Genomic DNA, 25,815 nt, shown 5'->3' on the forward strand with positions numbered 1-25,815 from the left:
CAATGAATTTTGTCGGTCATCGCACATATGTAGCATTTCAAATTGTGAACCGATTTGCTTTGCTGTATCCTTCCCTGGTGGTCTAGTGGTTAGGATTCGGTGCTCTCACCGCCGCGGCCCGGGTTCGATTCCCGGTCAGGGAATTAGTCTTTGTTACTTGTGCAACCTGTCACACTGAATTTAGTAGGTAATCGCCCAACTGATTTTCCCTACAGTGTCCTTCCCTTGTGACCTAGTGGTGCAGCAAAGCACCCCCACAACATGATGCTGCCACCCCTGTGCTTCACGTTTGGGATGGTGTTCTTTGGATTGCAAGCCTCCACCTTTTGCCTCCAAACATAACAATGGTCATTATGGCCAAATAGTTATATTTTTGTTTCATCAGACCAGAGGACATTTCTCCAAAAAGTAGGATCTTTGTCCACAAACTGCAGTCAGGCTTTTTTATGGCAGTTTTGGAGCAGCAGCTTCTTCCTTGCTGAGCGGCCTTTCAGGTTATATTGATATAGGACTCGTTTTACTGTGGATATAGATACTTTTGAACCTGTTTCCTCCAGCATCTTCACAAGGTCCTTTGCTGTTGTTCTGGGATTGATTTGCACTTTTCGCACCAAAGTACGTTCATCTCTAGGAGACAGAACGCGTCTCCTTCCTGAGCGGTATGACGGCTGCGTGGTCCCATGGTGTTTATACTTGCGTACTATTGTTTCTACAGATAAACGTGGTACCTTCAGGCGTTGGGAAATTGCTTTGGAGCAGTAGCTTCTTCCTTGCTGAGCGGCTGTTCAGGTTATGTCAATATAGGACTCGTTTTACTGTGGATGTAGATACTTTTGGACCTGTTTCCTCCAGCATCTTCACAAGGTCCTTTGCTGTTGTTCTGGGATTGATTTGCACTTTTCGCACCAAAGTACGTTCATCTCTAGGAGACAGAACGCGTCTCCTTCCTGAGCGGTATGACGGCTGCGTGGTCCCATGGTGTTTTTACTTGCGTACTGTTTTTTCTACAGATGAACTCGGTACCTTCAGGCGTTTGGAAATTGCTCCCAAGGATGAACCAGACTTGTGGAGGTCTACAATTGTTTTCTGAGGTCTTGGCTGATTTCTTTTGATTTTCCCGTGATGTCAAGCAAAGAGGCACCGAGTTTAAAGGTAGGCCTTGAAATACATCTACAAGGTACACCTCCAATTGACTCAAATGATGTCAATTAGCCTATCAGAAGCTTCTAAAGCCATGACATCATTTTCGGGAATTTTCCACGCTGTTTAAAGGCACAGCCAACTTAGTGTATGTAAACCTCTGACCCACTGGATTTGTGATACAGTGAATTACAAGTGAAATAATCTGTCTGTAAACAATTGTTGGAAAAATGACTTGTGTCATGCACAAAGTACATGTCCTAACCGACTTGCCAAAACTATAGTTTGTTAAACAAGACATGTGTGGAGTGGTTGACAAACGACTTTTAATGACTCCAACATAAGTGTACGTAAACTTCCGACTTCAACTGTGTATGTACCATTTCAAATTGCAAACCGATTTGCACTGCACTATCCTTCCATTGTGGTCTAGTGGTTAGGATTCGGCGCTCTCACCGCCGCGGCCCGGGTTCGATTCCCGGTCAGGGAACTAATCTTTTGCGACCTGTTTACTTGTGCAACCTGTCACAATGAATTTTGTCGGTCATCGCACATATGTAGCATTTCAAATTGTGAACCGATTTGCTTTGCTGTATCCTTCCCTGGTGGTCTAGTGGTTAGGATTCGGCGCTCTCACTGCCGCGGCCCGGGTTCGATTCCCGGTCAGGGAATTAGTCTTTGTTACTTGTGCAACCTGTCACACTGAATTTAGTAGGTAATCGCCCAACTGATTTTCCCTACAGTGTCCTTCCCTTGGGACCTAGTGGTGCAGCAAAGCACCCCCACAACATGATGCTGCCACCCCTGTGCTTCACGGTTGGGATGGTGTTCTTCGGCTTGCAAGCCTCCACCTTTTGCCTCCAAACATAACAATGGTCATTATGGCCAAATAGTTATAATTTTGTTTCATCAGACCAGAGGACATTTCTCCAAAAAGTAGGATCTTTGTCCACAAACTGCAGTCAGGCTTTTTTATGGCAGTTTTGGAGCAGCAGCTTCTTCCTTGCTGAGCGTCCTTTCAGGTTATATTGATATAGGACTCGTTTTACTGTGGATATAGATACTTTTGAAACTGTTTCCTCCAGCATCTTCACAAGGTCCTTTGCTGTTGTTCTGGGATTGATTTGCACTTTTCGCACCAAAGTACGTTCATCTCTAGGAGACAGAACGCGTCTCCTTCCTGAGCGGTATGACGGCTGCGTGGTCCCATGGTGTTTATACTTGCGTACTATTGTTTCTACAGATAAACGTGGTACCTTCAGGCGTTGGGAAATTGCTTTGGAGCAGTAGCTTCTTCCTTGCTGAGCGCCCGTTCAGGTTATGTCGATATAGGACTCGTTTTACTGTGGATGTAGATACTTTTGGACCTGTTTCCTCCAGCATCTTCACAAGGTCCTTTGCTGTTGTTCTGGGATTGATTTGCACTTTTCGCACCAAAGTACGTTCATCTCTAGGAGACAGAACGCGTCTCCTTCCTGAGCGGTATGACGGCTGCGTGGTCCCATGGTGTTTTTACTTGCGTACTGTTTTTTCTACAGATGAACTCGGTACCTTCAGGCGTTTGGAAATTGCTCCCAAGGATGAACCAGACTTGTGGAGGTCTACAATTGTTTTCTGAGGTCTTGGCTGATTTCTTTTGATTTTCCCGTGATGTCAAGCAAAGAGGCACCGAGTTTAAAGGTAGGCCTTGAAATACATCTACAAGGTACACCTCCAATTGACTCAAATGATGTCAATTAGCCTATCAGAAGCTTCTAAAGCCATGACATCATTTTCGGGAATTTTCCACGCTGTTTAAAGGCACAGCCAACTTAGTGTATGTAAACCTCTGACCCACTGGATTTGTGATACAGTGAATTACAAGTGAAATAATCTGTCTGTAAACAATTGTTGGAAAAATGACTTGTGTCATGCACAAAGGACATGTCCTAACTGACTTGCCAAAACTATAGTTTGTTAAACAAGACATGTGTGGAGTGGTTGACAAACGACTTTTAATGACTCCAACATAAGTGTACGTAAACTTCCGACTTCAACTGTATGTACCATTTCAAATTGCAAACCGATTTGCACTGCACTATCCTTCTCTGTTTGTCTAGTGGTTAGGATTTGGCGCTGTCACCGCCGCGGCCAGGGTTCGATTCCCGGTCAGGGAACTAATCTTTTGCGACCTGTTTACTTGTGCAACCTGTCACAATGAATTTTGTCGGTCATCGCACATATGTAGCATTTCAAATTGTGAACCGATTTGCTTTGCTGTATCCTTCCCTGGTGGTCTAGTGGTTAGGATTTGGTGCTCTCACCGCCGCGGCCCGGGTTCGATTCCCGGTCAGGGAATTAGTCTTTGTTACTTGTGCAACCTGTCACACTGAATTTAGTAGGTAATCGCCCAACTGATTTTCCCTACAGTGTCCTTCCCTTGGGACCTAGTGGTGCAGCAAAGCACCCCCACAACATGATGCTGCCACCCCTGTGCTTCACGGTTGGGATGGTGTTCTTCGGCTTGCAAGCCTCCACCTTTTGCCTCCAAACATAACAATGGTCATTATGGCCAAATAGTTATATTTTTGTTTCATCAGACCAGAGGACATTTCTCCAAAAAGTAGGATCTTTGTCAACAAACTGCAGTCAGGCTTTTTTATGGCAGTTTTGGAGCAGCAGCTTCTTCCTTGCTGAGCGGCCTTTCAGGTTATATTGATATAGGACTCGTTTTACTGTGGATATAGATACTTTTGAACCTGTTTCCTCCAGCATCTTCACAAGGTCCTTTGCTGTTGTTCTGGGATTGATTTGCACTTTTCGCACCAAAGTACGTTCATCTCTAGGAGACAGAACGCGTCTCCTTCCTGAGCGGTATGACGGCTGCGTGGTCCCATGGTGTTTATACTTGCGTACTATTGTTTCTACAGATAAACGTGGTACCTTCAGGCGTTGGGAAATTGCTTTGGAGCAGTAGCTTCTTCCTTGCTGAGCGGCCGTTCAGGTTATGTCGATATAGGACTCGTTTTACTGTGGATGTAGATACTTTTGGACCTGTTTCCTCCAGCATCTTCACAAGGTCCTTTGCTGTTGTTCTGGGATTGATTTGCACTTTTCGCACCAAAGTACGTTCATCTCTAGGAGACAGAACGCGTCTCCTTCCTGAGCGGTATGACGGCTGCGTGGTCCCATGGTGTTTTTACTTGCGTACTGTTTTTTCTACAGATGAACTCGGTACCTTCAGGCGTTTGGAAATTGCTCCCAAGGATGAACCAGACTTGTGGTGGTCTACAATTGTTTTCTGAGGTCTTGGCTGATTTCTTTTGATTTTCCCGTGATGTCAAGCAAAGAGGCTCCGAGTTTAAAGGTAGACCTTGAAATACATCTACAAGGTTCACCTCCAATTGACTCAAATGATGTCAATTAGCCTATCAGAAGCTTCTAAAGCCATGACATCATTTTCGGGAATTTTCCACGCTGTTTAAAGGCACAGCCAACTTAGTGTATGTAAACCTCTGACCCACTGAATTTGTGATACAGTGAATTATAAGTGAAATAATCTGTCTGTAAACAATTGTTGGAAAAATGACTTGTGTCATGCACAAAGTACATGTCCTAACCGACTTGCCAAAACTATAGTTTGTTAAACAAGACATGTGTGGAGTGGTTGACAAACGACTTTTAATGACTCCAACATAAGTGTACGTAAACTTCCGACTTCAACTGTATGTACCATTTCAAATTGCAAACCGATTTGCACTGCACTATCCTTCCCTGGTTATCTAGTGGTTAGGATTCGGCGCTCTCACCGCCGCGGGCCGGGTTCGATTCCCGGTCAGGGAACTAATCTTTTGCGACCTGTTTACTTGTGCAACCTGTCACAATGAATTTTGTCGGTCATCGCACATATGTAGCATTTCAAATTGTGAACCGATTTGCTTTGCTGTATCCTTCCTTAGTGGTCTAGTGGTTAGGATTCAGCGCTCTCACTGCCGCGGCCCGGGTTCGATTCCCGGTCAGGGAATTAGTCTTTGTTACTTGTGCAACCTGTCACACTGAATTTAGTAGGTAATCGCCCAACTGATTTTCCCTACAGTGTCCTTCCCTTGTGACCTAGTGGTGCAGCAAAGCACCCCCACAACATGATGCTGCCACCCCTGTGCTTCACGGTTGGGATGGTGTTCTTCGGCTTGCAAGCCTCCACCTTTTGCCTCCAAACATAACAATGGTCATTATGGCCAAATAGTTCTATTTTGTTTCATCAGACCAGAGGACATTTCTCCAAAAAGTAGGATCTTTGTCCACAAACTGCAGTCAGGCTTTTTTATGGCAGTTTTGGAGCAGCAGCTTCTTCCTTGCTGAGCGTCCTTTCAGGTTATATTGATATAGGACTCGTTTTACTGTGGATATAGATACTTTTGAACCTGTTTCCTCCAGCATCTTCACAAGGTCCTTTGCTGTTGTTCTGGGATTGATTTGCACTTTTCGCACCAAAGTACGTTCATCTCTAGGAGACAGAACGCGTCTCCTTCCTGAGCGGTATGACGGCTGCGTGGTCCCATGGTGTTTATACTTGCGTACTATTGTTTCTACAGATAAACGTGGTACCTTCAGGCGTTGGGAAATTGCTTTGGAGCAGTAGCTTCTTCCTTGCTGAGCGGCCGTTCAGGTTATGTCGATATAGGACTCGTTTTACTGTGGATGTAGATACTTTTGGACCTGTTTCCTCCAGCATCTTCACAAGGTCCTTTGCTGTTGTTCTGGGATTGATTTGCACTTTTCGCACCAAAGTACGTTCATCTCTAGGAGACAGAACGCGTCTCCTTCCTGAGCGGTATGACGGCTGCGTGGTCCCATGGTGTTTTTACTTGCGTACTGTTTTTTCTACAGATGAACTCGGTACCTTCAGGCGTTTGGAAATTGCTCCCAAGGATGAACCAGACATGTGGAGGTCTACAATTGTTTTCTGAGGTCTTGGCTGATTTCTTTTGATTTTCCCGTGATGTCAAGCAAAGAGGCACCGAGTTTAAAGGTAGGCCTTGAAATACATCTACAAGGTACACCTCCAATTGACTCAAATGATGTCAATTAGCCTATCTGAAGCTTCTAAAGCCATGACATCATTTTCGGGAATTTTCCACGCTGTTTAAAGGCACAGCCAACTTAGTGTATGTAAACCTCTGACCCACTGGATTTGTGATACAGTGAATTACAAGTGAAATAATCTGTCTGTAAACAATTGTTGGAAAAATGACTTGTGTCATGCACAAAGTACATGTCCTAACCGACTTGCCAAAACTATAGTTTGTTAAACAAGACATGTGTGGAGTGGTTGACAAACGACTTTTAATGACTCCAACATAAGTGTACGTAAACTTCCGACTTCAACTGTATGTACCATTTCAAATTGCAAACCGATTTGCACTGCACTATCCTTCCCTAGTTGTCTAGTGGTTAGGATTCGGCGCTCTCACCGCCGCGGCCCGGGTTCGATTCCCGGTCAGGGAACTAATCTTTTGCGACCTGTTTACTTGTGCAACCTGTCACAATGAATTTTGTCGGTCATCGCACATATGTAGCATTTCAAATTGTGAACCGATTTGCTTTGCTGTATCCTTCCTGGTGGTCTAGTGGTTAGGATTCGGCGCTCTCACCGCCGCGGCCCGGGTTCGATTCCCGGTCAGGGAATTAGTCTTTGTTACTTGTGCAACCTGTCACACTGAATTTAGTAGGTAATCGCCCAACTGATTTTCCCTACAGTGTCCTTCCCTTGTGACCTAGTGGTGCAGCAAAGCACCCCCACAACATGATGCTGCCACCCCTGTGCTTCACGGTTGGGATGGTGTTCTTCGGCTTGCAAGCCTCCACCTTTTGCCTCCAAACATAACAATGGTCATTATGGCCAAATAGTTCTATTTTTGTTTCATCAGACCAGAGGACATTTCTCCAAAAAGTAGGATCTTTGTCCACAAACTGCAGTCAGGCGTTTTTATGGCAGTTTTGGAGCAGCAGCTTCTTCCTTGCTGAGCGGCCTTTCAGGTTATATTGATATAGGACTCGTTTTACTGTGGATATAGATACTTTTGAACCTGTTTCCTCCAGCATCTTCACAAGGTCCTTTGCTGTTGTTCTGGGATTGATTTGCACTTTTCGCACCAAAGTACGTTCATCTCTAGGAGACAGAACGCGTCTCCTTCCTGAGCGGTATGAAGGCTGCGTGGTCCCATGGTGTTTATACTTGCGTACTATTGTTTCTACAGATAAACGTGGTACCTTCAGGAGTTGGAAAATTGCTTTGGAGCAGTAGCTTCTTCCTTGCTGAGCGGCCGTTCAGGTTATGTCGATATAGGACTCGTTTTACTGTGGATGTAGATACTTTTGGACCTGTTTCCTCCAGCATCTTCACAAGGTCCTTTGCTGTTGTTCTGGGATTGATTTGCACTTTTCGCACCAAAGTACGTTCATCTCTAGGAGACAGAACGCGTCTCCTTCCTGAGCGGTATGACGGCTGCGTGGTCCCATGGTGTTTTTACTTGCGTACTGTTTTTTTCTACAGATGAACTCGGTACCTTCAGGCGTTTGGAAATTGCTCCCAAGGATGAACCAGACTTGTGGAGGTCTACAATTGTTTTCTGAGGTCTTGGCTGATTTCTTTTGATTTTCCCGTGATGTCAAGCAAAGAGGCACCGAGTTTAAAGGTAGGCCTTGAAATACATCTACAAGGTACACCTCCAATTGACTCAAATGATGTCAATTAGCCTATCAGAAGCTTCTAAAGCCATGACATCATTTTCGGGAATTTTCCACGCTGTTTAAAGGCACAGCCAACTTAGTGTATGTAAACCTCTGACCCACTGGATTTGTGATACAGTGAATTACAAGTGAAATAATCTGTCTGTAAACAATTGTTGGAAAAATGACTTGTGTCATGCACAAAGTACATGTCCTAACCGACTTGCCAAAACTATAGTTTGTTAAACAAGACATGTGTGGAGTGGTTGACAAACGACTTTTAATGACTCCAACATAAGTGTACGTAAACTTCCGACTTCAACTGTATGTACCATTTCAAATTGCAAACCGATTTGCACTGCACTATCCTTCCCTGGTTATCTAGTGGTTAGGATTCGGCGCTCTCACCGCCGCAGGCCGGGTTCGATTCCCGGTCAGGGAACTAATCTTTTGCGACCTGTTTACTTGTGCAACCTGTCACAATGAATTTTGTTGGTCATCGCACATATGTAGCATTTCAAATTGTGAACCGATTTGCTTTGCTGTATCCTTCCCTGGTGGTCTAGTGGTTAGGATTCGGCGCTCTCACCTGCCGCGGCCCGGGTTCGATTCCCGGTCAGGGAATTAGTCTTTGTTACTTGTGCAACCTGTCACACTGAATTTAGTAGGTAATCGCCCAACTGATTTTCCCTACAGTGTCCTTCCCTTGTGACCTAGTGGTGCAGCAAAGCACCCCCACAACATGATGCTGCCACCCCTGTGCTTCACGGTTGGGATGGTGTTCTTCGGCTTGCAAGCCTCCACCTTTTGCCTCCAAACATAACAATGGTCATTATGGCCAAATAGTTATATTTTTGTTTCATCAGACCAGAGGACATTTCTCCAAAAAGTAGGATCTTTGTCCACAAACTGCAGTCAGGCTTTTTTATGGCAGTTTTGGAGCAGCAGCTTCTTCCTTGCTGAGCGTCCTTTCAGGTTATATTGATATAGGACTCGTTTTACTGTGGATATAGATACTTTTGAACCTGTTTCCTCCAGCATCTTCACAAGGTCCTTTGCTGTTGTTCTGGGATTGATTTGCACTTATCGCACCAAAGTACGTTCATCTCTAGGAGACAGAACGCGTCTCCTTCCTGAGCGGTATGACGGCTGCGTGGTCCCATGTTGTTTATACTTGCGTACTATTGTTCTACAGATAAACGTGGTACCTTCAGGCGTTGGGAAATTGCTTTGGAGCAGTAGCTTCTTCCTTGCTGAGCGGCCGTTCAGGTTATGTCGATATAGGACTCGTTTTACTGTGGATGTAGATACTTTTGGACCTGTTTCCTCCAGCATCTTCACAAGGTCCTTTGCTGTTGTTCTGGGATTGATTTGCACTTTTCGCACCAAAGTACGTTCATCTCTAGGAGACAGAACGCGTCTCCTTCCTGAGCGGTATGACGGCTGCGTGGTCCCATGGTGTTTTTACTTGCGTACTGTTTTTTCTACAGATGAACTCGGTACCTTCAGGCGTTTGGAAATTGCTCCCAAGGATGAACCAGACTTGTGGAGGTCTACAATTGTTTTCTGAGGTCTTGGCTGATTTCTTTTGTTTTTTCCGTGATGTCAAGCAAAGAGGCACCGAGTTTAAAGGTAGGCCTTGAAATACATCTACAAGGTACACCTCCAATTGACTCAAATGATGTCAATTAGCCTATCAGAAGCTTCTAAAGCCATGACATCATTTTCGGGAATTTTCCACGCTGTTTAAAGGCACAGCCAACTTAGTGTATGTAAACCTCTGACCCACTGGATTTGTGATACAGTGAATTATAAGTGAAATAATCTGTCTGTAAACAATTGTTGGAAAAATGACTTGTGTCATGCACAAAGTACATGTCCTAACCGACTTGCCAAAACTATAGTTTGTTAAACAAGACATGTGTGGAGTGGTTGACAAACGACTTTTAATGACTCCAACATAAGTGTACGTAACTTCCGACTTCAACTGTATGTACCATTTCAAATTGCAAACCGATTTGCACTGCACTATCCTTCCCTGGTTATCTAGTGGTTAGGATTCGGCGCTCTCACCGCCGCAGGCCGGGTTCGATTCCCGGTCAGGGAACTAATCTTTTGCGACCTGTTTACTTGTGCAACCTGTCACAATGAATTTTGTCGGTCATCGCACATATGTAGCATTTCAAATTGTGAACCGATTTGCTTTGCTGTATCCTTCCCTGGTGGTCTAGTGGTTAGGATTCGGCGCTCTCACTGCCGCGGCCCGGGTTCGATTCCCGGTCAGGGAATTAGTCTTTGTTACTTGTGCAACCTGTCACACTGAATTTAGTAGGTAATCGCCCAACTGATTTTCCCTACAGTGTCCTTCCCTTGTGACCTAGTGGTGCAGCAAAGCACCCCCACAACATGATGCTGCCACCCCTGTGCTTCACGGTTGGGATGGTGTTCTTCGGCTTGCAAGCCTCCACCTTTTGCCTCCAAACATAACAATGGTCATTATGGCCAAATAGTTCTATTTTTGTTTCATCAGACCAGAGGACATTTCTCCAAAAAGTAGGATCTTTGTCCACAAACTGCAGTCAGGCTTTTTTATGGCAGTTTTGGAGCAGCAGCTTCTTCCTTGCTGAGCGTCCTTTCAGGTTATATTGATATAGGACTCGTTTTACTGTGGATATAGATACTTTTGAAACTGTTTCCTCCAGCATCTTCACAAGGTCCTTTGCTGTTGTTCTGGGATTGATTTGCACTTTTCGCACCAAAGTACGTTCATCTCTAGGAGACAGAACGCGTCTCCTTCCTGAGCGGTATGACGGCTGCGTGGTCCCATGGTGTTTATACTTGCGTACTATTGTTTCTACAGATAAACGTGGTACCTTCAGGCGTTGGGAAATTGCTTTGGAGCAGTAGCTTCTTCCTTGCTGAGCGGCCGTTCAGGTTATGTCGATATAGGACTCGTTTTACTGTGGATGTAGATACTTTTGGACCTGTTTCCTCCAGCATCTTCACAAGGTCCTTTGCTGTTGTTCTGGGATTGATTTGCACTTTTCGCACCAAAGTACGTTCATCTCTAGGAGACAGAACGCGTCTCCTTCCTGAGCGGTATGACGGCTGCGTGGTCCCATGGTGTTTTTACTTGCGTACTGTTTTTTCTACAGATGAACTCGGTACCTTCAGGCGTTTGGAAATTGCTCCCAAGGATGAACCAGACTTGTGGAGGTCTACAATTGTTTTCTGAGGTCTTGGCTGATTTCTTTTGATTTTCCCGTGATGTCAAGCAAAGAGGCACCGAGTTTAAAGGTAGGCCTTGAAATACATCTACAAGGTACACCTCCAATTGACTCAAATGATGTCAATTAGCCTATCAGAAGCTTCTAAAGCCATGACATCATTTTCGGGAATTTTCCACGCTGTTTAAAGGCACAGCCAACTTAGTGTATGTAAACCTCTGACCCACTGGATTTGTGATACAGTGAATTACAAGTGAAATAATCTGTCTGTAAACAATTGTTGGAAAAATGACTTGTGTCATGCACAAAGTACATGTCCTAACCGACTTGCCAAAACTATAGTTTGTTAAACAAGACATGTGTGGAGTGGTTGACAAACGACTTTTAATGACTCCAACATAAGTGTACGTAAACTTCCGACTTCAACTGTATGTACCATTTCAAATTGCAAACCGATTTGCACTGCACTATCCTTCCCTGGTTGTCTAGTGGTTAGGATTCGGCGCTCTCACCGCCGCGGCCCGGGTTCGATTCCCGGTCAGGGAACTAATCTTTTGCGACCTGTTTACTTGTGCAACCTGTCACAATGAATTTTGTCGGTCATCGCACATATGTAGCATTTCAAATTGTGAACCGATTTGCTTTGCTGTATCCTTCCCTGGTGGTCTAGTGGTTAGGATTCGGCGCTCTCACCTGCCGCGGCCCGGGTTCGATTCCCGGTCAGGGAATTAGTCTTTGTTACTTGTGCAACCTGTCACACTGAATTTAGTAGGTAATCGCCCAACTGATTTTCCCTACAGTGTCCTTCCCTTGTGACCTAGTGGTGCAGCAAAGCACCCCCACAACATGATGCTGCCACCCCTGTGCTTCACGGTTGGGATGGTGTTCTTCGGCTTGCAAGCCTCCACCTTTTGCCTCCAAACATAACAATGGTCATTATGGCCAAATAGTTCTATTTTTGTTTCATCAGACCAGAGGACATTTCTCCAAAAAGTAGGATCTTTGTCCACAAACTGCAGTCAGGCTTTTTTATGGCAGTTTTGGAGCAGCAGCTTCTTCCTTGCTGAGCGGCCTTTCAGGTTATATTGATATAGGACTCGTTTTACTGTGGATGTAGATACTTTTGAACCTGTTTCCTCCAGCATCTTCACAAGGTCCTTTGCTGTTGTTCTGGGATTGATTTGCACTTTTCGCACCAAAGTACGTTCATCTCTAGGAGACAGGACGCGTCTCCTTCCTGAGCGGTATGACGGCTGCGTGGTCCCATGGTGTTTATACTTGCGTACTATTGTTTCTACAGATAAACGTGGTACCTTCAGGCGTTGGGAAATTGCTTTGGAGCAGTAGCTTCTTCCTTGCTGAGCGGCCGTTCAGGTTATGTCGATATAGGACTCGTTTTACTGTGGATGTAGATACTTTTGGACCTGTTTCCTCCAGCATCTTCACAAGGTCCTTTGCTGTTGTTCTGGGATTGATTTGCACTTTTCGCACCAAAGTACGTTCATCTCTAGGAGACAGGACGCGTCTCCTTCCTGAGCGGTATGACGGCTGCGTGGTCCCATGGTGTTTTTACTTGCGTACTGTTTTTTCTACAGATGAACTCGGTACCTTCAGGCGTTTGGAAATTGCTCCCAAGGATGAACCAGACTTGTGGAGGTCTACAATTGTTTTCTGAGGTCTTGGCTGATTTCTTTTGATTTTCCCGTGATGTCAAGCAAAGAGGCACCGAGTTTAAAGGTAGGCCTTGAAATACATCTACAAGGTACACCTCCAATTGACTCAAATGATGTCAATTAGCCTATCTGAAGCTTCTAAAGCCATGACATCATTTTCGGGAATTTTCCACGCTGTTTAAAGGCACAGCCAACTTAGTGTATGTAAACCTCTGACCCACTGGATTTGTGATACAGTGAATTACAAGTGAAATAATCTGTCTGTAAACAATTGTTGGAAAAATGACTTGTGTCATGCACAAAGTACATGTCCTAACCGACTTGCCAAAACTATATTTTGTTAAACAAGACATGTGTGGAGTGGTTGACAAACGACTTTTAATGACTCCAACATAAGTGTACGTAAACTTCCGACTTCAACTGTATGTACCATTTCAAATTGCAAACCGATTTGCACTGCACTATCCTTCCCTGGTTGTCTGGTGGTTAGGATTCGGCGCTCTCACCGACGCGGCCGGGGTTCGATTCCCGGTCAGGGAACTAATCTTTTGCGACCTGTTTACTTGTGCAACCTGTCACAATGAATTTTGTCGGTCATCGCACATATGTAGCATTTCAAATTGTGAACCGATTTGCTTTGCTGTATCCTTCCCTGGTGGTCTAGTGGTTAGGATTCGGTGCTCTCACCGCCGCGGCCCGGGTTCGATTCCCGGTCAGGGAATTAGTCTTTGTTACTTGTGCAACCTGTCACACTGAATTTAGTAGGTAATCGCCCAACTGATTTTCCCTACAGTGTCCTTCCCTTGTGACCTAGTGGTGCAGCAAAGCACCCCCACAACATGATGCTGCCACCCCTGTGCTTCACGGTTGGGATGGTGTTCTTCGGCTTGCAAGCCTCCACCTTTGCCTCCAAACATAACAATGGTCATTATGGCCTAATAGTTATAATTTTGTTTCATCAGACCAGAGGACATTTCTCCAAAAAGTAGGATCTTTGTCCACAAACTGCAGTCAGGCTTTTTTATGGCAGTTTTGGAGCAGCAGCTTCTTCCTTGCTGAGCGTCCTTTCAGGTTATATTGATATAGGACTCGTTTTACTGTGGATATAGATACTTTTGAAACTGTTTCCTCCAGCATCTTCACAAGGTCCTTTGCTGTTGTTCTGGGATTGATTTGCACTTTTCGCACCAAAGTACGTTCATCTCTAGGAGACAGAACACGTCTCCTTCCTGAGCGGTATGACGGCTGCGTGGTCCCATGGTGTTTATACTTGCGTACTATTGTTTCTACAGATAAACGTGGTACCTTCAGGCGTTTGGAAATTGCTTTGGAGCAGTAGCTTCTTCCTTGCTGAGCGCCCGTTCAGGTTATGTCGATATAGGACTCGTTTTACTGTGGATGTAGATACTTTTGGACCTGTTTCCTCCAGCATCTTCACAAGGTCCTTTGCTGTTGTTCTGGGATTGATTTGCACTTTTCGCACCAAAGTACGTTCATCTCTAGGAGACAGAACGCGTCTCCTTCCTGAGCGGTATGACGGCTGCGTGGTCCCATGGTGTTTTTACTTGCGTACTGTTTTTTCTACAGATGAACTCGGTACCTTCAGGCGTTTGGAAATTGCTCCCAAGGATGAACCAGACATGTGGAGGTCTACAATTGTTTTCTGAGGTCTTGGCTGATTTCTTTTGATTTTCCCGTGATGTCAAGCAAAGAGGCACCGAGTTTAAAGGTAGGCCTTGAAATACATCTACAAGGTACACCTCCAATTGACTCAAATGATGTCAATTAGCCTATCAGAAGCTTCTAAAGCCATGACATCATTTTCGGGAATTTTCCACGCTGTTTAAAGGCACAGCCAACTTAGTGTATGTAAACCTCTGACCCACTGGATTTGTGATACAGTGAATTACAAGTGAAATAATCTGTCTGTAAACAATTGTTGGAAAAATGACTTGTGTCATGCACAAAGTACATGTCCTAACCGACTTGCCAAACTATAGTTTGTTAAACAAGACATGTGTGGAGTGGTGACAACGACTTTTAATGACTCCAAAATAAGTGTACGTAAACTTCCGACTTCAACTGTATGTACCATTTCAAATTGCAAACCGATTTGCACTGCACTATCCTTCCCTGGTTGTCTAGTGGTTAGAATTCGGCGCTCTCACCGACGCGGCCCGGGTTCGATTCCAGGTCAGGGAACTAATCTTTTGCGACCTGTTTACTTGTGCAACCTGTCACAATGAATTTTGTCGGTCATCGCACATATGTAGCATTTCAAATTGTGAACCGATTTGCTTTGCTGTATCCTTCCCTGGTGGTCTAGTGGTTAGGATTCGGCGCTCTCACCGCCGCGGCAGGGGTTCGATTCCCGGTCAGGGAATTAGTCTTTGTTACTTGTGCAACCTGTCACACTGAATTTAGTAGGTAATCGCCCAACTGATTTTCCCTACAGTGTCCTTCCCTTGGGACCTAGTGGTGCAGCAAAGCACCCCCACAACATGATGCTGCCACCCCTGTGCTTCACGGTTGGGATGGTGGTCTTCGGCTTGCAAGCCTCCACCTTTTGCCTCCAAACATAACAATGGTCATTATGGCCAAATAGTTGTATTTTTGTTTCATCAGACCATAGGACATTTCTCCAAAAAGTAGGATCTTTGTCCACAAACTGCAGTCAGGCTTTTTTATGGCAGTTTTGGAGCAGCAGCTTCTTCCTTGCTGAGCGGCCTTTCAGGTTATATTGATATAGGACTCGTTTTACTGTGGATATAGATACTTTTGAACCTGTTTCCTCCAGCATCTTCACAAGGTCCTTTGCTGTTGTTCTGGGATTGATTTGCACTTTTCGCACAAAAGTACGTTCATCTCTAGGAGACAGAACGCGTCTCCTTCCTGAGCGGTATGACGGCTGCGTGGTCCCATGGTGTTTTTACTTGCGCACTGTTTTTTCTACAGATGAACTCGGTACCTTCAGGCGTTTGGAAATTGCTCCCAAGGATGAACCACGACTTGTGGAGGTCTACAATGTTTTCTGAGGTCTTGGCTGATTTCTTTTGATTTTCCCGTGATGTCAAGCAAAGAGGCACCGAGTTTAAAGGTAGGCCTTGAAATACATCTACAAGGTACACCTCCAATTGACTCAAATGATGTCAATTAGCCTATCAGAAGCTTCTAAAGCCATGACATCATTTTCGGGAATTTTCCACGCTGTTTAAAGGCACAGCCAACTTAGTGTATGTAAACCTATGACCCACTGGATTTGTGATACAGTGAATTACAAGTGAAATAATCTGTCTGTAAACAATTGTTGGAAAAATGACTTGTGTCATGCACAAAGTACATGTCCTAACCGACTTGCCAAAACTATAGTTTGTTAAACAAGACATGTGTGGAGTGGTTGACAAACGACTTTTAATGACTCCAACATAAGTGTACGTAACTTCCGACTTCAACTGTATGTACCATTTCAAATTGCAAACCGATTTGCACTGCACTATCCTTCCCTGGTTATCTAGTGGTTAGGATTCGGCGCTCTCACCGCGCGGGCCCGGGTTCGATTCCCGGTCAGGGAACTAATCTTTTGCGACCTGTTTACTTGTGCAACCTGTCACAATGAATTTGTCGGTCATCGCACATATGTAGCATTTCAAATTGTGAACCGATTTGCTTTGCTGTATCCTTCCTTAGTGGTCTAGTGGTTAGGATTCAGGCTGCATCTCACCTACCGCGGCCACGGGTTCGATTCCCGATCAGGAATTAGTCTTTGTTACTTGGCAACCTGTCACACTGAATTTAGTAGGTAATCGCCCAACTGATTTTCCCTACAGTGTCCTTCCCCTTGTGACTAGTGGTGCAGCCAAAGCACCCCCACAATGCATGAATTGCTGCCCACCCCTGTGCTTACGGTTTAGAGCGATGGTGTTGTTCGGCTCTGCAAGCCTCCACCTTTTGCCCTCCAAACAATCACAATGGTTCATATGGCCAAATTAGTTATAATTTTTGTCTTTCATCAGACCAAGAGGACATTTCTCCAAAAAGTAGTATCTTTGTCCACAAACTGCAGTCAGGCTTTTTTTTATGGCAGTTTGGCAGCAGCAGCTTCTTCCTTGCTGAGCGTCCTTTCAGGCTTTATATTGATATCGGGACCTCGTTTTTACTGTGGATATAGATACTTTTGAACCTGTTTCCTCCAGCATCTTCACAAGGTCCTTTGCGTGGTTTTCTGGGATTGATTTGCACTTTTCGCACCAAAGTACGTTCATCTCTAGGAGACAGAACGCGTCTCCTTCCTGAGCGGTATGACTGGCTGCGTGGTCCCATGGTTTTTACTTGCGTACTGTTTTTTCTACAGATGAACTCGGTACCTTCAGGCGTTTGGAAATTGCTCCCAAGGATGAACCAGACTTGTGGAGGTCTACAATTGTTTTCTGACGTCTTGGCTGATTTCTTTTGATTTTCCCGTGATGTCAAGCAAAGAGGCACCGAGTTTAAAGGTAGCCCTTGAAATACATCTACAAGGTACACCTCCAATTGACTCAAATGATGTCAATTAGCCTATCAGAAGCTTCTAAAGCCATGACATCATTTTCGGGAATTTCCACGCTGTTTAAAGGCACAGCCAACTTAGTGTATGTAAACCTCTGACCCACTGGATTTGTGATACAGTGAATTACAAGTGAAATAATCTGTCTGTAAACAATTGTTGGAAAAATGACTTGTGTCGTGCACAAAGTACATGTCCTAACCCGACTTGCCAAAACTATATTTGTTAAACAAGACAGTGTGGAGTGGTTGACAAACGACTTTTAATGACTCCAACATAAGTGTACGTAAACTTCCGACTTCAACTGTATGTACCATTTCAAATTGCAAACGATTTGCACTGCACTATCCTTCCTGGTTGTCTGGTGGTTAATAGGATTTCGGCGCTCTCACCGACGCGGCCGGGGTTCGATTCCCGGTCAGGGAACTAATCTTTTGCGACCTGTTTACTTGTGCAACCTGTCACAATGAATTTTTTCGGTCATGGCACATATGTAGCATTTCAAATTGTGAACCGATTTGCTTTGCTGTATCCTTCCCTGGTGGTCTAGTGGTTAGGATTCGGCGCTCTCACCGCCGCTGCCGGGGTTCGCTGCCAGGGTTCGATTCCCGGTCAGGGAATTAGTCTTTGTTACTTGTGCAACCAGTCACACTGAATTTAGTAGGTAATCGCCCAACTGATTATCTCTACAGTGTCCTTCCCTTGTGACCTAGTGGTGCAGCAAGCACCCCCCACAACATGATGCTGCCACCCCTGTGCTTCACGGTTGGGATGGTGTTCTTCGGCTTGCAAGCCTCCACCTTTTGCCTCCAAAACATAACAATGGTCATTACTGGCCAAATAGTTCTATTTTTGTTTCATCAGACCAGAGGACATTTCTCCAAAAAGTAGGGATCTTTGTCCACAAACTGCAGTCAGGCTTTTTTATGGCAGTTTTGGAGCAGCAGCTTCTTCCTTGCTTGAGCGGCCTTTCAGGTTATATATTGATATAGGACTCGTTTTACTGTGGATATAGATACTTTTGAACCTGTTTCCTCCAGCATCTTCACAAGGTCCTTTGCTGTTGTTCTGGGATTGATTTGCACTTTTCGCACCAAAGTACGTTCATCTCTAGGAGACAGAACGCATCTCCTTCCTGAGCGGTATGACGCCTGCGTGGTCCCATGGTGTTTATACTTGCGTACTATTGTTTCTACAGATAACGTGGTACCTTCAGCGTTGGAAATTGCTTTGGAGCAGTAGCTTCTTCCTTGCTGAGCGGCCGTTTCAGGTTATGTCGATATAGGACTCGTTTTACTGTGGATGTAGATACTTTTGGAACCTGTTTCCTCCAGCATCTTCACAAGGTCCTTTGCTGTTGTTCTGGGATTGATTTGCACTTTTCGCACCAAAGTACGTTCATCTCTAGGAGACAGAACGCGTCTCCTTCCTGAGCGGTATGACGGCTGCGTGGTCCCATGGTGTTTTACTTGCGTACTGTTTTTTCTACAGATGAACTCGGTACCTTCAGGCGTTTGGAAATTGCTCCCAAGGATGAACCAGACTTGTGGAGGTCTACAATTGTTTTCTGAGGTCTTGGCTGATTTCTTTTGATTTTTCCCGTGATGTCAAGCAAAGAGGGCACCGAGTTTAAAGGTAGGCCTTGAAATACATCTACAAGGTACACCTCCAATTGACTCAAATGATGTCAATTAGCCTATCAGAAGCTTCTAAAGCCATGACATCATTTTCGGGAATTTTCCAAGCTGTTTAAAGGCACAGCCAACTTAGTGTATGTAAACCTCTGACCCCACTGGATTTGTGATACAGTGAATTACAAGTGAAATAATCTGTCTGTAAACAATTGTTGGAAAAATGACTTGTGTCATGCACAAAGTACCATGTTCCTACCGACTTGCCAAAACTATAGTTTGTAAACAAGACATGTGTGGAGTGGTTGACAAACGACTTTTAATGACTCCAACATAAGTGTACGTAAACTTCCGACTTCAACTGTATGTACATTTCAAATTGCAAACCGATTTGCACTGCACTATCCTTCCACTGGTGGTCTAGTGGTCTAGGATTCGGCGCTCTCACCGCCGCGGCCCGGGTTCGATTCCCGGTCAGGGAACTACTCTTTTGCGACCTTGTTTACTTGTGCAACTGTCACAATGAATTTTGTCGGTCATCGCACATATGTAGCATTTTCAAATGTGAACCGATTGCTTTGCTGTATCCTTCCCTGGTGGTCTAGTGGTTAGGATTCGGCGCTCTCACCGCCGCGCCCGGGTTCGATTCCCGGTCAGGGAACTAACTTTTGCGACCTGTTTACTTGTGCAACCTGTCACAATGAATTTTGTCGGTCATCGCACATATGTAGCATTTCAAATTGTGAACCGATTTGCTTTGCTGTATCCTTCCCTGGTGGTCTAGTGGTTAGGATTCGGCGCTCTCACCGCCACGGCCCGGTTTCGAATCCCGGTCAGGAATTAGTCTTTGTTACTTGTGCAACCTGTCACACTGAATTTTGTAGGTAATCGCCCAACTGATTTTCCCTACACTGTACGTCCCTTGTGACCTAGTGGTGCAGCAAAGCACCCCCAAACATGATGCTGCCACCCCTGTGCTTCACGGTTGGGATGGTGTTCTTCGGCTTGCAAGCCTACACCTTTTGCCTCCAAACATAACAATGGTCATTATGGCCAAATAGTTCTATTTTTGTTTCATCAGAACCAGAGGACATTTCTCCAAAAAGTAGGATCTTTGTCCACAAACTGCAGTCAGGCTTTTTTATGGCAGTTTTGGAACCAGCAGCTTCTTCCTTGCTGAGCGCCTTTCAGGTACTATTGCTATAGGACTGTTTTACTGTGGATATAGATACTTTTGAACCTGTTTCCTCCAGCATCTTCACAAGGTCTTTGCTGTTGTTCTGGGATTGATTTGCACTTTTTCGCACAAAGTACGTTCATCTCTAGGAGACAGAACGCGTCTCCTTCCTGAGCGGTATGACGGCTGCGTGGTCCCATGGTGGTTTATACTTGCGTACTATTGTTTTCTACAGATAACGTGGTACCTTCAGGCGTTGGGAAATTGCTTGGAGCAGAGCTTCTTCTTGCTGAGCGGCCGTTCAGGTTATGTCGATATAGGACTCGTTTACTGTGGATGTAGATACTTTTGACCTGTTTCCTCCAGCATCTTCACAAGGTCCTTTGCTGTTGTTTGGGATTGAGTTGCACTTTTCGCACCAAAGTCCGTTCATCTCTAAGAGACAGAACGCGTCTCCTTCCTGATCAGTATGACGGCTGCGGGTCCCATGGTGTTTTTACTTGCGTACTGTTTTTCTACAGATGAACTCGGTACCTTTCAGGCGTTTGGAAATTGCTCCAAGGATGAACCAGACTTGTGGTGGTCTACAATTGTTTTCTGAGGTCTTGGCTGATTTCTTTTGATTTTCCCGTGATGTCAAGCAAAGAGGCTCCGAGTTTAAAGGTAGACCTTGAAATACATCTACAAGGTTCACCTCCAATTGACTCAAATGATGTCAATTAGCCTATCAGAAGCTTCTAAAGCCATGACATCATTTTCGGGAATTTTCCACGCTGTTTAAAGGCACAGCCAATTTAGTGTATGTAAACCTCTGACCCACTGGATTGTGATACAGAATTACAAGTGAAATAATCTGTCTGTAAACAATTGTTGGAAAAATGACTTGTGTCATGCACAAAGTACATGTCCTAACCGACTTGCCAAACTATGTTTGTTAAACAAGACATGTGTGGAGTGGTTGACAAACGACTTTTAATGACTCCAACATAAGTGTACGTAAACTTCCGACTTCAACTGTATGTACCATTTCAAATTGCAAACCGATTTGCACTGCACTATCCTTCCCTGGTTGTCTAGTGGTTAGGATTCGGCGCTCTCACCCCGCGGCCAGGGTTCGATTCCCGGTCAGGGAACTAATCTTTTGCGACTGTTTACTTGTGCAACCTGTCACAATGAATTTTGTCGGTCATCGCACATATGTAGCATTTCAAATTGTGAACCGATTTGCTTTGCTCTATCCTTCCCTGGTGGTCTAGTGGTTAGGATTCGGCGCTCTCACCGCCGCGGCCCGGGTTCGATTCCCGGTCAGGGATCTAATCTTTGCGACCTGTTTACTTGTGCAACCTGTCACAATGAATTTTGTCGGTCATCGCACATATGTAGCATTTCAAATTGTGAACCGATTTGCTTTGCTGTATCCTTCCCTGGTGGTTAGTGGTTAGGATTTTGAGCTCTCACCGCCGCGGCCCGGGTTCGATTCCCGGTCAGGGAATTTGTCTTTGTTACTTGTGCAACCTGTCACACTGAATTTAGTAGGTAATGGCCCAACTGATTTTCCCTACACTGTCCTTCCCTTGTGACCTAGTGGTGCAGCAAAGCGCAGCCACCCCTGTGCTTCACGTTTGGGATCGTGTTTCGGCTTGCAAGCCTTCACCTTTTGCCTCCAAACATAACAATGGTCATTATGGCCAAATAGTTCTATTTTTGTTTCATCAGACCAGAGGACATTTCTCCAAAAAGTAGGATCTTTGTCCACAAACTGCAGTCAGGTTTTTTATGGCAGTTTTGGAGCAGCAGCTTCTTCCTTGCTGAGTGGCCTTTCAGGTTATATTGATATAGGACTCGTTTTACTGTGGATATAGATACTTTTTAACCTTTCCTCCAGCATCTTCACAAGGTCCTTTGCTGTTGTTCTGGGATTGATTTGCACTTTTCGCACCAAAGTACGTTCATCTCTAGGAGACAGAACGCGTCTCCTTCCTGAGAGGTATGACGGCTGCGTGGTCCCATGGTGTTTATGCTTGCGAACTATTGTTTCTACAGATAAACGTGGTACCTTCAGGCGTTGGGAAATTGCTTTGGAGCAGTAGCTTCTTCCTTGCTGAGCGGCCGTTCAGGTTATGTCGATATAGGACTCGTTTTACTGTGGATGTAGATACTTTTGGACCTGTTTCCTCCAGCATCTTCACAAGGTCCTTTACTGTTGTTCTGGGATTGATTTGCACTTTTCGCACCAAAGTACGTTCATCTCTAGGAGACAGAACGCGTCTCCTTCCTGAGCGGTATGACGGCTGCGTGGTCCCATGGTGTTTTTACTTGCGTACTGTTTTTTCTACAGATGAACTCGGTACCTTCAGGCGTTTGCAAATGCTCCCAAGGATGAACCAGACTTTTGGAGGTCTACAATTTTTTTCTGAGGTCTTGGCTGATTTCTTTTGATTTTCCCGTGATGTCAAGCAAAGAGGCACCGAGTTTAAAGGTAGGCCTTGAAATACATCTACAAGGTACACCTCCAATTGACTCAAATGATGTCAATTAGCCTATCAGAAGCTTCTAAAGCCATGACATCATTTTCGGGAATTTTCCACGCTGTTTAAAGGCACAGCCAATTAGTGTATGTAAACCTCTCACCCATGGATTTGTGATACAGTGAATTACAAGTGAAATAATCTGTCTGTAAACAATTGTTGGAAAAATGACTTGTGTCATGCACAAAGTACATGTCCTAACCGACTTGCCAAACTATAGTTTGTTAACAGACATGTGTGGAGTGGTTGACAAACGACTTTTAATGACTCCAACATAAGTGTACGTAAACTTCCGACTTCACTGTATGTACCATTTCAAATTGCAAACCGATTTGCACTGCACTATCCTTCCCTGGTTGTCTAGTGGTTAGGATTCGGCGCTCTCACCGCCGCGGCCCGGGTTCGATTCCCGGTCAGGGAACTACTCTTTTGCGACCTGTTTACTTGTGCAACCTGTCACAATGAATTTTGTCGGTCATCGCACATATGTAGCATTTCAAATTGTGAACCGATTTGCTTTGCTGTATCCTTCCCTGGTGGTCTAGTGGTTAGGATTCGGCGCTCTCCACCGCCGCGGCCCGGGTTAGATTCCCGGTCAGGATCTAATCTTTTGCGACCTGTTTACTTGTGCAACCTGTCACAATGAATTTTGTCGGTCATCGCACATATGTAGCATTTCAAATTGTGAACCGATTTGCTTTGCTGTATCCTTCCCTGGTGGTCTAGTGGTTAGGATTTTGCGCTCTCACCGCCGCGGCCCGGTTCGATTCCCGGTCAGGGAATTTGTCTTTGTTACTTGTGCAACCTGTCACACTGAATTTAGTAGGTAATGGCCCAACTGATTTTCCCTACACTGTCCTTCCCTTGTGACCTAGTGGTGCAGCAAAGCACCCCCACAACATGATGCTGACACCCCTGTGCTTCACGGTTGGTATGGTGTTCTTCGGCTTGCAAGCCTCCACCTTTTGCCTCCAAACATAACAATGGTCATTATGGCCAAATATTTATATTTTTGTTTCATCAGACCAGAGGACATTTCTCCAAAAAGTAGGATCTTTGTCAACAAACTGCAGTCAGCTTTTTATGGCAGTTTTGGAGCAGCAGCTTCTTCCTTGCTGAGCGGCCTTTCAGGTTATATTGATATAGGACTCGTTTTACTGTGGATATAGATACTTTTGAACATGTTTCCTCCAGCATCTTCACAAGGTCCTTTGCTGTTGTTCTGGGATTGATTTGCACTTATCGCACCAAAGTACGTTCATCTCTAGGAGACAGAACGCGTCTCCTTCCTGAGCGGTATGACGGCTGCGTGGTCCCATGGTGTTATACTTGCGTACTATTGTTTCTACAGATAAACGTGGTACCTTCAGGGTTGGGAAATTGCTTTGGAGCAGTAGCTTCCTTGCTGAGCGGCCGTTCAGGTTATGTCGATATAGGACTCGTTTTACTGTGGATGTAGATATTTGGACCTGTTTCCTCCAGCATCTTCACAAGGTGCTTTGCTGTTGTTCTGGGATTGATTTGCACTTTTCGCACCAAAGTAGTTCATCTCTAGGAGACAGAACGCGTCTCCTTCCTGAGCGGTATGACGGCTGCGTGGTCCCATGGTGTTTTACTTGCGTACTGTTTTTTCTACAGATGAACTCGGTACCTTCAGGCGTTTGGAAATTGCTCCCAAGGATGAACCAGACTTGTGGAGGTCTACAATTGTTTTCTGAGGTCTTTGCTGATTTCTTTGATTTTCCCGTGATGTCAAGCAAAGAGGCACCGAGTTAAAAGGTAGGCCTTGAAATACATCTACAAGGTACACCTCCAATTGACTCAAATGATGTCAATTAGCCTATCAGAAGCTTCTAAAGCCATGACATCATTTTCGGGAATTTTCCACGCTGTTTAAAGGCACAGCCAACTTAGTGTATGTAAACCTCTGACCCACTGGATTTGTGATACAGTGAATTACAAGTGAATAATCTGTCTGTAAACAATTGTTGGAAAAATGACTTGTGTCATGCACAAAGTACATGTCCTAACTGACTTGCCAAAACTATAGTTGTTAAACAAGACATGTGTGGAGTGGTTGACAAACGACTTTTAATGACTCCAACATAAGTGTACGTAAACTTCCGACTTCAACTGTATTTGCCATTTCAAATTGCAAACCGATTTGAACTGCACTATCCTTCCCTGGTTGTCTAGTGGTTAGGATTCGGTGCTCTCACCGCCGCGGCCGGGTTCGATTCCCGGTCAGGGAACTAATCTTTTGCGACCTGTTTACTTGTGCAACCTGTCACAATGAATTTTGTCGGTCATCGCACATATGTAGCATTTCAAATTGTGAACCGATTGCTTTGCTGTATCCTTCCCTGGTCGTCTAGTGGTTAGGATTCGGCGCTCTCACCGCGCGGCCAGGGTTCGATTCCCGGTCAGGGAATTAGTCTTTGTTACTGTGCAACCTGTCACACTGAATTAGTAGGTAATCGCCCAACTGATTTTCCCTACAGTGTCCTTCCCTTGGACCTAGTGGTGCAGCAAAGCACCCCCAAACATGATGCTGCCACCCTGTGCTTCACGGTTGGGATGGTGTTCTTCGGCTTGCAAGCCTCCACCTTTTGCCTCCAAACATAACAATGGTCATTATGGCCAAATAGTTTATTTTTGTTTCATCAGACCAGAGGACATTTCTCCAAAAAGTAGGATCTTTGTCCACAAACTGCAGTCAGGCTTTTTTATGGCAGTTTTGGAGCAGCAGCTTCTTCCTTGCTGAGTGGCCTTCAGGTTATATTGATATAGGACTCGTTTTACTGTGGATATAGATACTTTTGAACCTGTTTCCTCCAGCATCTTCACAAGGTCCTTTGCTGTTGTTCTGGGATTGATTTGCACTTTCGCACAAAGTACGTTCATCTCTAGGAGACAGAACGCGTCTCCTTCCTGAGCGGTATGACGGCTGCGTGGTCCCATGGTGTTTATACTTGCGTACTATTGTTTCTACAGAAAAGTGGTACCTTCAGGCATTGGGAAATGCTTTGGAGCAGTAGCTTCTTCCTTGCTGAGCGGCCGTTCAGGTTATGTCGATATAGGACTCGTTTACTGTGGATGTAGATACTTTGGACCTGTTTCCTCCAGCATCTTCACAAGGTCCTTTGGTTGTTCTGGGATTGATTTGCACTTTTCGCACCAAAGTA

At 44.9% G+C, this 25,815-nt stretch overlaps 23 non-coding genes across 23 annotated transcripts; all 23 read left to right on the plus strand.

Moving 5' to 3' along the window:
• Positions 1 to 71: 71 nt before the first annotated feature.
• On the plus strand, positions 72 to 143 carry trnae-cuc (transfer RNA glutamic acid (anticodon CUC)). The gene has a single exon. It is a non-coding gene; the product is annotated as a tRNA-Glu (tRNA).
• A 1,415-nt stretch (positions 144 to 1,558) lies between these two features.
• Positions 1,559 to 1,630, plus strand: trnae-cuc (transfer RNA glutamic acid (anticodon CUC)). Its single transcript has one exon. It is a non-coding gene; the product is annotated as a tRNA-Glu (tRNA).
• A 109-nt stretch (positions 1,631 to 1,739) lies between these two features.
• Positions 1,740 to 1,811, plus strand: trnae-cuc (transfer RNA glutamic acid (anticodon CUC)). The gene has a single exon. It is a non-coding gene; the product is annotated as a tRNA-Glu (tRNA).
• Positions 1,812 to 3,405: 1,594 nt separating this feature from the next.
• On the plus strand, positions 3,406 to 3,477 carry trnae-cuc (transfer RNA glutamic acid (anticodon CUC)). The gene has a single exon. It is a non-coding gene; the product is annotated as a tRNA-Glu (tRNA).
• Positions 3,478 to 4,890: 1,413 nt separating this feature from the next.
• Positions 4,891 to 4,962, plus strand: trnae-cuc (transfer RNA glutamic acid (anticodon CUC)). The gene has a single exon. It is a non-coding gene; the product is annotated as a tRNA-Glu (tRNA).
• A 109-nt stretch (positions 4,963 to 5,071) lies between these two features.
• On the plus strand, positions 5,072 to 5,143 carry trnae-cuc (transfer RNA glutamic acid (anticodon CUC)). The gene has a single exon. It is a non-coding gene; the product is annotated as a tRNA-Glu (tRNA).
• A 1,412-nt stretch (positions 5,144 to 6,555) lies between these two features.
• trnae-cuc (transfer RNA glutamic acid (anticodon CUC)) lies at positions 6,556 to 6,627 on the plus strand. Its single transcript has one exon. It is a non-coding gene; the product is annotated as a tRNA-Glu (tRNA).
• A 108-nt stretch (positions 6,628 to 6,735) lies between these two features.
• trnae-cuc (transfer RNA glutamic acid (anticodon CUC)) lies at positions 6,736 to 6,807 on the plus strand. The gene has a single exon. It is a non-coding gene; the product is annotated as a tRNA-Glu (tRNA).
• Positions 6,808 to 8,221: 1,414 nt separating this feature from the next.
• On the plus strand, positions 8,222 to 8,293 carry trnae-cuc (transfer RNA glutamic acid (anticodon CUC)). Its single transcript has one exon. It is a non-coding gene; the product is annotated as a tRNA-Glu (tRNA).
• A 109-nt stretch (positions 8,294 to 8,402) lies between these two features.
• Positions 8,403 to 8,475, plus strand: trnae-cuc (transfer RNA glutamic acid (anticodon CUC)). The gene has a single exon. It is a non-coding gene; the product is annotated as a tRNA-Glu (tRNA).
• A 1,411-nt stretch (positions 8,476 to 9,886) lies between these two features.
• On the plus strand, positions 9,887 to 9,958 carry trnae-cuc (transfer RNA glutamic acid (anticodon CUC)). Its single transcript has one exon. It is a non-coding gene; the product is annotated as a tRNA-Glu (tRNA).
• Positions 9,959 to 10,067: 109 nt separating this feature from the next.
• trnae-cuc (transfer RNA glutamic acid (anticodon CUC)) lies at positions 10,068 to 10,139 on the plus strand. Its single transcript has one exon. It is a non-coding gene; the product is annotated as a tRNA-Glu (tRNA).
• A 1,413-nt stretch (positions 10,140 to 11,552) lies between these two features.
• On the plus strand, positions 11,553 to 11,624 carry trnae-cuc (transfer RNA glutamic acid (anticodon CUC)). Its single transcript has one exon. It is a non-coding gene; the product is annotated as a tRNA-Glu (tRNA).
• A 109-nt stretch (positions 11,625 to 11,733) lies between these two features.
• trnae-cuc (transfer RNA glutamic acid (anticodon CUC)) lies at positions 11,734 to 11,806 on the plus strand. The gene has a single exon. It is a non-coding gene; the product is annotated as a tRNA-Glu (tRNA).
• Positions 11,807 to 13,400: 1,594 nt separating this feature from the next.
• Positions 13,401 to 13,472, plus strand: trnae-cuc (transfer RNA glutamic acid (anticodon CUC)). Its single transcript has one exon. It is a non-coding gene; the product is annotated as a tRNA-Glu (tRNA).
• Positions 13,473 to 15,062: 1,590 nt separating this feature from the next.
• On the plus strand, positions 15,063 to 15,134 carry trnae-cuc (transfer RNA glutamic acid (anticodon CUC)). The gene has a single exon. It is a non-coding gene; the product is annotated as a tRNA-Glu (tRNA).
• A 1,117-nt stretch (positions 15,135 to 16,251) lies between these two features.
• trnae-cuc (transfer RNA glutamic acid (anticodon CUC)) lies at positions 16,252 to 16,323 on the plus strand. Its single transcript has one exon. It is a non-coding gene; the product is annotated as a tRNA-Glu (tRNA).
• A 3,010-nt stretch (positions 16,324 to 19,333) lies between these two features.
• On the plus strand, positions 19,334 to 19,407 carry trnae-cuc (transfer RNA glutamic acid (anticodon CUC)). Its single transcript has one exon. It is a non-coding gene; the product is annotated as a tRNA-Glu (tRNA).
• Positions 19,408 to 19,515: 108 nt separating this feature from the next.
• trnae-cuc (transfer RNA glutamic acid (anticodon CUC)) lies at positions 19,516 to 19,586 on the plus strand. The gene has a single exon. It is a non-coding gene; the product is annotated as a tRNA-Glu (tRNA).
• Positions 19,587 to 21,343: 1,757 nt separating this feature from the next.
• On the plus strand, positions 21,344 to 21,415 carry trnae-cuc (transfer RNA glutamic acid (anticodon CUC)). Its single transcript has one exon. It is a non-coding gene; the product is annotated as a tRNA-Glu (tRNA).
• A 1,564-nt stretch (positions 21,416 to 22,979) lies between these two features.
• On the plus strand, positions 22,980 to 23,051 carry trnae-cuc (transfer RNA glutamic acid (anticodon CUC)). The gene has a single exon. It is a non-coding gene; the product is annotated as a tRNA-Glu (tRNA).
• Positions 23,052 to 23,341: 290 nt separating this feature from the next.
• Positions 23,342 to 23,412, plus strand: trnae-cuc (transfer RNA glutamic acid (anticodon CUC)). Its single transcript has one exon. It is a non-coding gene; the product is annotated as a tRNA-Glu (tRNA).
• Positions 23,413 to 24,811: 1,399 nt separating this feature from the next.
• On the plus strand, positions 24,812 to 24,882 carry trnae-cuc (transfer RNA glutamic acid (anticodon CUC)). Its single transcript has one exon. It is a non-coding gene; the product is annotated as a tRNA-Glu (tRNA).
• Positions 24,883 to 25,815: the final 933 nt, after the last annotated feature.

The sequence above is a fragment of the Salmo trutta genome, chromosome 4 (genome assembly GCF_901001165.1).
Source record: "Salmo trutta chromosome 4, fSalTru1.1, whole genome shotgun sequence".
NCBI lineage: Eukaryota > Metazoa > Chordata > Actinopteri > Salmoniformes > Salmonidae > Salmo > Salmo trutta.